The sequence below is a fragment of the Lactuca serriola genome, chromosome 8 (genome assembly GCF_051521515.1).
Source record: "Lactuca serriola cultivar US96UC23 chromosome 8, Lser_US96UC23_V15, whole genome shotgun sequence".
Taxonomy (NCBI): Eukaryota; Viridiplantae; Streptophyta; class Magnoliopsida; order Asterales; family Asteraceae; genus Lactuca; species Lactuca serriola.
Window position 1 is genome coordinate 247,709,338 of NC_136415.1, and position 8,788 is coordinate 247,718,125.

Genomic DNA, 8,788 nt, shown 5'->3' on the forward strand with positions numbered 1-8,788 from the left:
TGCTGCTTCTTGGCAACTTTCTGTGCATTGTTCTTCTTCTTCTTGTCATCCTAGAACTTTCGCTTGTTATCAACGGCTTTGGAGGGTTCTGAGATGGCTAGGGTTGTTGTTGACGACGGGGTACAAACCCCATGGTTAATGAGCCGTTATTCCAGTCGCTTGGCACTATCAAAGGTAGCGGGGTTTGAAGCTAAAACATTCCCCTGAAATGGAGGCACCAGCCCCCAGATATACCTCTTCACCTTCTTGGCTTTAGAAGGGACCATTCCTGGACATAGCGCTACCCGATCGTTGAATCTGGCAGTGTAAGAGACTATGTCAGAGCCTTTCATGGTTAGGCTCCAGAGTTCCTGCTCCAGCTTTTGAACTTCGCCCCTCGGGTAGTATTCTTCGATCATGAGCTATTTCAGAGCTTCCCAGCCTATAACATTTGCCACTATAAGGGATAGTGACTTGACATGGCTATTCCACCATGTCAAAGCTCGGTCCGTGAAGGTGCATGCGGAAAATTTGACCTTGCTCCCTTCCGGACAAGAACAGATCTCAAAGATCGATTTTGTCTTCTCGAACCATTGCGAGAGGGCAATGATTCCGCTAGTTCCATTGAAGGACCTGGGTTTACAGCTAGTGAAATCCTTGTATGAACACTCGCTAGAGCGCAATGGAGCTTCGGCAGCAGTGGGAGGCACATAAGTCCCACTCCCACTAGTACCGGTATTGGTGAATTGTGCTAGGGCTGCAGTAACAGCCGCATTCACAGCATATTGAATAGTTGCGAGGCTGTATTGAGGAGAAGGGGTTGGAGTTTTATTCGGAGTTATTGGAGTAGTGCGTTTCGCTGATTGACGTGGAGGCATCTTGTAGCTATAAAATCATAAGGATGAATACATTGATAAGAATTTAATAGAGAGAGTGATGAGAGTGACTCGTGGACTAACTCTCCATAGCCCAATAACACAATTGAATAGTACGATTGAATGTAGATCTGGAACTAGAAGGATGAAAGCATTTGGATATTAATTTCCATGAGATTAGATATCTGTCAATAATACTGGTATTACAGATGTAACAAGTTCGGGAAAAATGACCTAGAAGTAGGTCTCACATCAAACCAAGATAGGAAAATTTTGACAGAGTTACGACCTAACAAGAATTAACAGATTCAAAGTCTTAACATGGCTAGGAAATTAAACTAGAGTTTTTACATAGACTAAGTTATATCCAAAAGAGAAAGTTGAGTAGGCTCTATCTACTAGGGATGTTATTTGGGTCGGAACTGAACCGAACCGACCCGAACCCGAATAAACCGAAAACCGAATAAGGGTAATTGTATGAACTGAAAACCGAACCAAATAAGCAATACGGGTTCGGTTCGGTTCGGGTATTATTCGGTTCGGTTCGGTTCCGACCCGAATAACCCAAATAACATGTAGAAGATGATTAAGGAGCCAAATAACCCGAATAAACCGAATAACATTTACAATGTGATTATAAATATTGTATTTTGTATGACTTGAATGGAGTTTGATCATAGTAGAAACTAGAAAACAACGATGATGAGACGATTATTTTTTCCAGACGCAAGGGCCGACTTTTTTTTTTCTTATCGTGAATGGACTTTGAAGTTTGAACTTTGAACCGGTGATGATCGATCAATGAGTCCGGGTTATCGTAAGTTGCAAGGGAAGTAGCCGCAACTGTTGATCAAAGAGTAATGTCGCAAGGATGAGAAAACCTCAATCGATCAAAGAGTAATGTCTTCGACTCGTCGATTTGGTGTAATACGGATGATCGAATTCGATTGTGTTGATTTTTTTGGTGTATTACGTGGGTTTTTTGGGTAAAGATCGATAGAAAAGAAGATCGAATAAGCAATCATGTTAGGAAAAAAATGTGAATTTTCATATTCGGTTCGGTCCTTTTGGACCGAATAAGCCCTTATTCGGGTAACCCGAACCGAATAACCCGAAAACCGAATAAGCCTTATATAGATACCCGAAAACCGAATCGAATTGCTTATTCGGGTCTAATTCAGTTCGGTCCGGTTCGGTTTTCGGTTTGGTTCGGGTTTTCAGGCCAAATTCTCATCCCTACTATCTACGACGAGAACCACTAGAATGAGTCCTTGACTCTGACAGACGGCGCTCCATGTCTATCATGCGCCTTTTAGACATTGCATGCCTAGCTCGAAGTTCCCTGACTTCAGCTTGGGTTGCAATAAGATCTCTCTACAGGGCCGCATTCTGATTCTGAGTCCTTTCATAAGTAGACTCCAGATGGCGAATGCGTACGATATTGACTCCCGCATCGGCATCAACTTCATGGAGTCGGTTGATGGCCGTTCTACCCTGCTCATCACTACGAGCAATCCTGCGGACCAGGATAGGCAGGACTCTGTCTGCTGAGCCTCCCTTGCTCAAGTCATAGAAGCTTCGGCCTCCGTTGTAAGCTAAGGGTTAACCCTGTTCATGGCTCCATCTGTTCAAGTTTGTTGCCTACAGAGGTGTGGGACCTTGAAATGCTGGTCGGGGGTTAGGGTTCAGGATTTGAGCCACTGGGGGTAGTTTGTTGACTTCTGGTTCGGAGTCAGAACTATCCGAAAAGCCTTCTACGAGGTGATCATCCAAAGGGATTGGATAATCCTCTTCTGGCTTTTCTTCAAGCCATCCTCCGTTACCTTGGTTAGGGAATTACGGGTCGCCGCGGGATGGAATCCAGCCATGTTATCTACGCGCGAATAGGGATAAAGAAATAATTAATAGACGTACTAATTAGATAATTATAAGATGATTTTTATCAGTTACTTCAATACTTGCATAATGCATACCAGTTACATGTAATCAAAAGAGGATAGACCTTCGAATAAGTGACCCTAACTCCAAATCCACAACCAAACAAGGAATAGGAAGTAAAGCAACGATCACAGATTCTAAGTCTATGACATCCTAGTCACATATAACCTTAGCGTATCCACTTAGCAACTATTGACCTACTAATAAAGACCTTTTTAGTTCTCAGTTAAGAATTATAGTAACACAAAATACTCCTATAGTATTTTAGGTTTATGTTCTGTTCTAATGTTTACATTGTAGTAGTGTTGGTAAGTTTTTAGACTTGTTGCCACATCACAACCATTCTTGGGCATATGCTAATCACTTCTCGGACCAACATAGTTGATCAGGCTATGCCATTTCTAGAACTGACCATACATCCCCAAGCCTACTTATGATGTTCAACAATCGTAATACTTTTGTTCTGTCCTAGTGACACTGATTTTAGTATGAATGCAGGTATGTATACTTGGTTAAATATTTTAGTATTTGAAGTATAACTCTTGGTCAGAGTATTTTAATCCCGCTGTGTTTATAGTTTGTATAACTTTTATGGGTTGATATACTCGATTCACTATAAACAATGCTTTGATACCAATCTATCACACCCGAAAACCGGAACGACGGAAACGTTCGGGGGCGGAGGACGTCATGTATAATATCACAACAAAGCATAGTAGTAAACAAGCAACAACATCATCCATTGCATTAATAATATCATTTAATACAATTGTGTTCTGTAAAGTTTATAAGACACCAAAAATGTAAATCAAAATAAGAGATGAGTCTTGAACAAGCTCCATCTCCTCAAAACCTGGCATCGGTACCTGTCTACTGATGACCTGAGAATACAAGTTATTTTGAAAGAGTTGATCAGCTTTAAAGCTGGTGAGTTCATAAGCATTTTAGTGTCATTGTTTGTATGAAAATGTTTGTAAGTGTTTGATGTATAAGTTTGTAAATGTTTGTAGTAACCGTTTATATTACCTAGAAAGTCATATATATATTCTACTAAACGTAGCCTTCTACCAAGGCATCAAATGTTCTGTATGTTTGTTTCTTGTAAGAGTGTGTATTTTCCCAAATGTGACTATCATTAACAAAATATAGTTTTTACATTACCGTTTATGTGAGAAGATCACAATGTGAATGAAATGGGAAAAATAATAAAGTACTGTAGTGTTGTATTATAGTAACTATTGTTGTACTAACTACCTTAAACTGGTTGTTAAATAAGGTATAATGTGATATGATTGCACCATACTATCGACTAAAAACACGACGATGAAAGACGTCGAAAGAAATGACATTTAGCACCCGTAGACTTGCAAGTCCCACTGTAGGGAACAACAAGGTGTGGAATAGTCAATCCAATATAGATCTATACAAAAATTCACGCTCTCCCTCCAGGAGACTCTGGATACAAAACGAGCCATGGCAGTGATGCTATGCCCCGAAACAATGGTTCACATTTATGTTATAGTATTCTTGTATTTGTATTGTATGTACTAGTGTAATGTATGTTCTCTCTATCTAGTATGTAGTATGTTTTCTTTGTTTCTCATCATAGTATGTTCGTTCTGTTTCTCATATAGTATATTCATTCTGTTTCTCATATAGTATATTCGTTCTGTTTCTTATATAGTAAGTATTGACACATGTATGACCTGAATCTTTGTATGTTTCATTGTACTAGAAGTAATGAGTAGTGTCTTCCTAATCTATACCTATTATAGTTTACTAGTAATTTCTATGGTTTGAATGAATGAAGGTATGCCTTTGCTACCCAAAAATACTGAACTAATTGATGGTACTTTTATATCTATATATGTATACATAATATATAACTGATATTTAAACGACGTTCGGAAAAATAACCTATACTCTCAGGCCACATCCAAACAAGGAAAAGGAAATAAAGCGAGTTATCAGTCCTAAGTCCTTTAAACATTACTTATATAACTATACATATATAGACATGCATTTGACAATATATAAGTTTAAAAAGAAGTTTTGTAAAACATTTGAAGAGTTTAATAATAAATATTGATGACTTGGTGTCAATTTATAAAACGATTTTAAAGGCAGTTTGGCATATAAGAACAAGTTTGATGAAGAGTTTTTAGCATGTAAAAGAGTTTGATAAACGTTTTGAAGTAGTTTGTTTGGTAAAACAGTTACAAGTATAGTAAATCCATTTGTTTGATAGTTATTAATCACATGTGATTGATATAATAACTATAATGTTTCAACTTGTATTCCCCCCATAAAAGTATTTAAAATCATTTAAAAGGTAGATTAAGGGGTATGAACTCACCTGTAGTGAGTGATATGGAAGTATGTTTGGAAAAAGGAAGTAGAGTGTCAGGTGAAACCTTGAGCACACAAAGATCCTAATAAACATATAATGACATGTATGTGTATTTTATTAGTGTATAAACAACTAATTATAAGGGATAACACACTAATAGACTAGGAAACTCTTAGATTGAAGGGATACAATCACATATGATTGCACACTTAGGGTGTATGGCCACCCTAAAGAGTTTTCGGTCCAAATGGCATGATCAAGTGAGTTTGCGGTCCAATGGTTTACGGTCCAATGGGTTCATGGTCCCATGTGTTTACGGTCCAATAGGTTTACGGTCCAATGACCTTACGGTCATAGGGTTTACGGTCCATGAGTTTACCACCGTAAACTCATGTCTTTTCGTTCATAGGAGTGATTTTTAGGGGTATTCAAGCTTGTAGAAGGGTTCTAGGTTCCATTATAAGCTTTAGGAGGGTTTAATCTCTCATTTTCACCCTTAATAAGGGTTTACGGTCTAAGTAGATACACTAGACTGTAAACACCTTTTGTTCATGAACAATGAATGTTTTCAAGGCCTTAATCAAGTATACTAACTAACTAACATGTATAGGAGGTAGGAACTTAAAATTTGAAGGAAAAAAGAGGGTGTTTTCGGCCCAAAACACCTAAGTGTTCTTGGTGTTCTTGATAAAATGAAGAACACTTGAAGATCTATCCAAAAGAGGAGATTTCATGGGTGAAATCATGTACAATCACTAGTTATTGAAGGATATCAACAAATCAAGAGAAGAAACACTTACAATCTTGAAGATCTAAGAGAAAAGTCGAATGATACTTGACAGAGAATGAGTTCTTTGGCTTGAAATGGAAGAAATGATAAAAAATGATCATGAACTATATATATAGGAGGGAGTTTACGGTCACCATGACCGTAAGCTCTAATGTCTTGACTGTAAACTCCTTTTGAGGAGGTTTACGGTTTGCTATATGGTTTGGAACTTTAACTGACAAATACAAACACTGATTCCTTTGATGCACTAGTCTCAGAATACTCAGAATAGCCCCTAAACAGTGCTAAAAGATAGGAACACGAGTCTAACTTTGATACATTTGAACACTTATACAAGCTAAAAATTTCGGGTTGTCATAAATTGACTTTACAAGATAAAAAATTTCGGGTTGTCACAGTGTTGGCCACGATGCGGTGGAATGCAAGTCGCACGTCTATTTGGTCGTCTTGTCTCCAAGGCATAGTCATGAGGTTGGCTATGGTCGGTAGGTCAACCGTTGACTTTGACCTTTGACCATTGACTTTTTGAACAATTTGAATTTTGGTCAAACTTTGGTAGAATTGAGTATTTGACTAAGGGCTAGTCTCAGTTTGGCATTAGGTAGCTCAGGTTAGATGTTATGTTGTTGAAGCTCTATTGTTTAGTTCAGGTGAGTCTTTTCACTATACTATATAGGACACTAGGTGTCGTATTATGTTTGTTGTCTTTACGACTTGCATGAAAGACCATGGTTGGATCATGGCAGGAAAGACTGCAGCTGGCTGCAGCAACAGAAGTGGCTGTAAGACTGTGGTTGGATCATAGCATTCACATGGCTGAAATAGGCTGTTGGTTGAAATAGATCATTGGGTTGGGCCCGTTGGCTAAAACATGTTGTTATATGTATGGTATGTGCTATATTGGGGAACTTACTAAGCTTTGTGCTTATGGTTTTAAGTTTAAATGTTTAAGGTACTTCTAGTAGAAAGAGAAAGAGCTAGGCTTGATTGCATCATATCCATTATAGAATTCCGCACTATTTGCTCTTATGATTTTCACTCTGATGTTTTGAGTATTACTCTGATTATCTTTAGAGGAAATGGTATTAAAATGGTTTTAGTGTGTATCGAGAGCCTTGGTTTGAGGGATTCTAAGGTGTCTAGGGCCTTGTGTGAAGTAGTTCTAGACTGAGTCGTGGGACTCAAGTATGAAGTGATTGTGATGATCGACTTAAGGATTACAACTTACGGCTAGGTGGTTGGCCGATGGTTTGGGATGTCGTTTTCTACGACGGGGCTATGTTCCTCCAACCTCTTGTCTTCAAGGGGGAAGAGATTGGATTCATATTAATCGATAGAACAAATTGTCGGTGTTTCTCGTATTAGTCTTTACCACAAGGGAGTAAGGTTCGGTTTGTTGTGAATCGTTTTCAACTTGCAGCAAATGGGTGTTCGAGACTTCTTCAGAACTATGGTTCGTTATTTAAGCACCATAATAATAAACTATTTAACTATGGTCTCAAAACTATTGAATATAAATAATCTTTATTATTTAATCACCATAAGAATTACGAATTTATTCATTGTAGCAAGGGCAAGAGCCAGGCTTTACTACATCACATCCAATGGAGAATTACACACTATTTTCTCTTATGATTTACACTCTAGTGTTTTGAAACAATAACTTATAACTCTGGTTATCTTTTGAGGAAATGGTATTTCAATTGTTTTAATATATTTAAAACTTAAAAATTTACTCTATATTTTTGGGAGGTTACAAAATACGATTGATCCCATAACAGAAGCATGTGGGACATGATTCATTTCCTATAGATCTGTAATAGAACTATGACATTAGTATCATTCAATATCATGTTGTATTTTATTAAGTATAAACTCTTTTCAAATTCCACATGTTCAGTGCCCTCAATATTCCATGTACTTTTGGTTTAATCCAATGAATCACTTAGATCTATATCTACAGATTGTTGTATTACGTACATCTGTTGTATCTCCCATGTGTATCATAGCGAAACAATTCCCCTACCAAGCCAAGATTTTACACATGCTAAGTTAGAATAATGTTTCCTATGAATCGTACACTATCTATGTACAATACAAGGGTGCAACAGTGCTCCCACTAGCATTGAATTATATATATATATATATATATATATATATATATATATATATAGGGCTGAGTATTTGTGCGAAGCAAAAAATTTGTGAGAACTTACGAACTCATAATCAACATCATTTTTCAACACCAAAACACCAATCTTCTCTAAATAGTAGTCTAAGACATATCTAGGCTAAAAAAGATTTGACATTTTTTTTTCGAAATTTGCATGTATGCACAATCAATAGTTGTACGGGATGCTGATGAGCACAATCAACAATCATATGGACTGCGGATGTGCACAATCAGCAACCATATGGACTGCTAATGAGAAATAATTGTCCATATGACTGCTGATTGTGCTCATCAGCAATCCGTACAACTATTGATTGTGTTCATCAGAAGTCATACAAAAAAACCCAAAAAAAAACCATCAGCAATCTGAGCCAGAGCCCAGTGCTTGTCAAATCACACTGTTTGTTGAGTTGAAGGTAGGATTTGGGGCTCCCTTTGTGGCCTGGACTTTGACTTGGTCCACTTTCATACTTTTGCAACGTCTAGGCTTACAAATTACAATATCAATCAAACGTTATCCTCAAATTTAACCCCATATTATTATGAGACTATTTTCTTCAAAAATTTTACAATTTACAAAACCTTCTGAAAAGCTTTTTACCATTGATAAGGCTCCAGCTTGGCTCGGGCTAGGGCGTGGCTTGTTTAAATTGATAGGGCTCGAGCTTGGCTTGTGAATGATT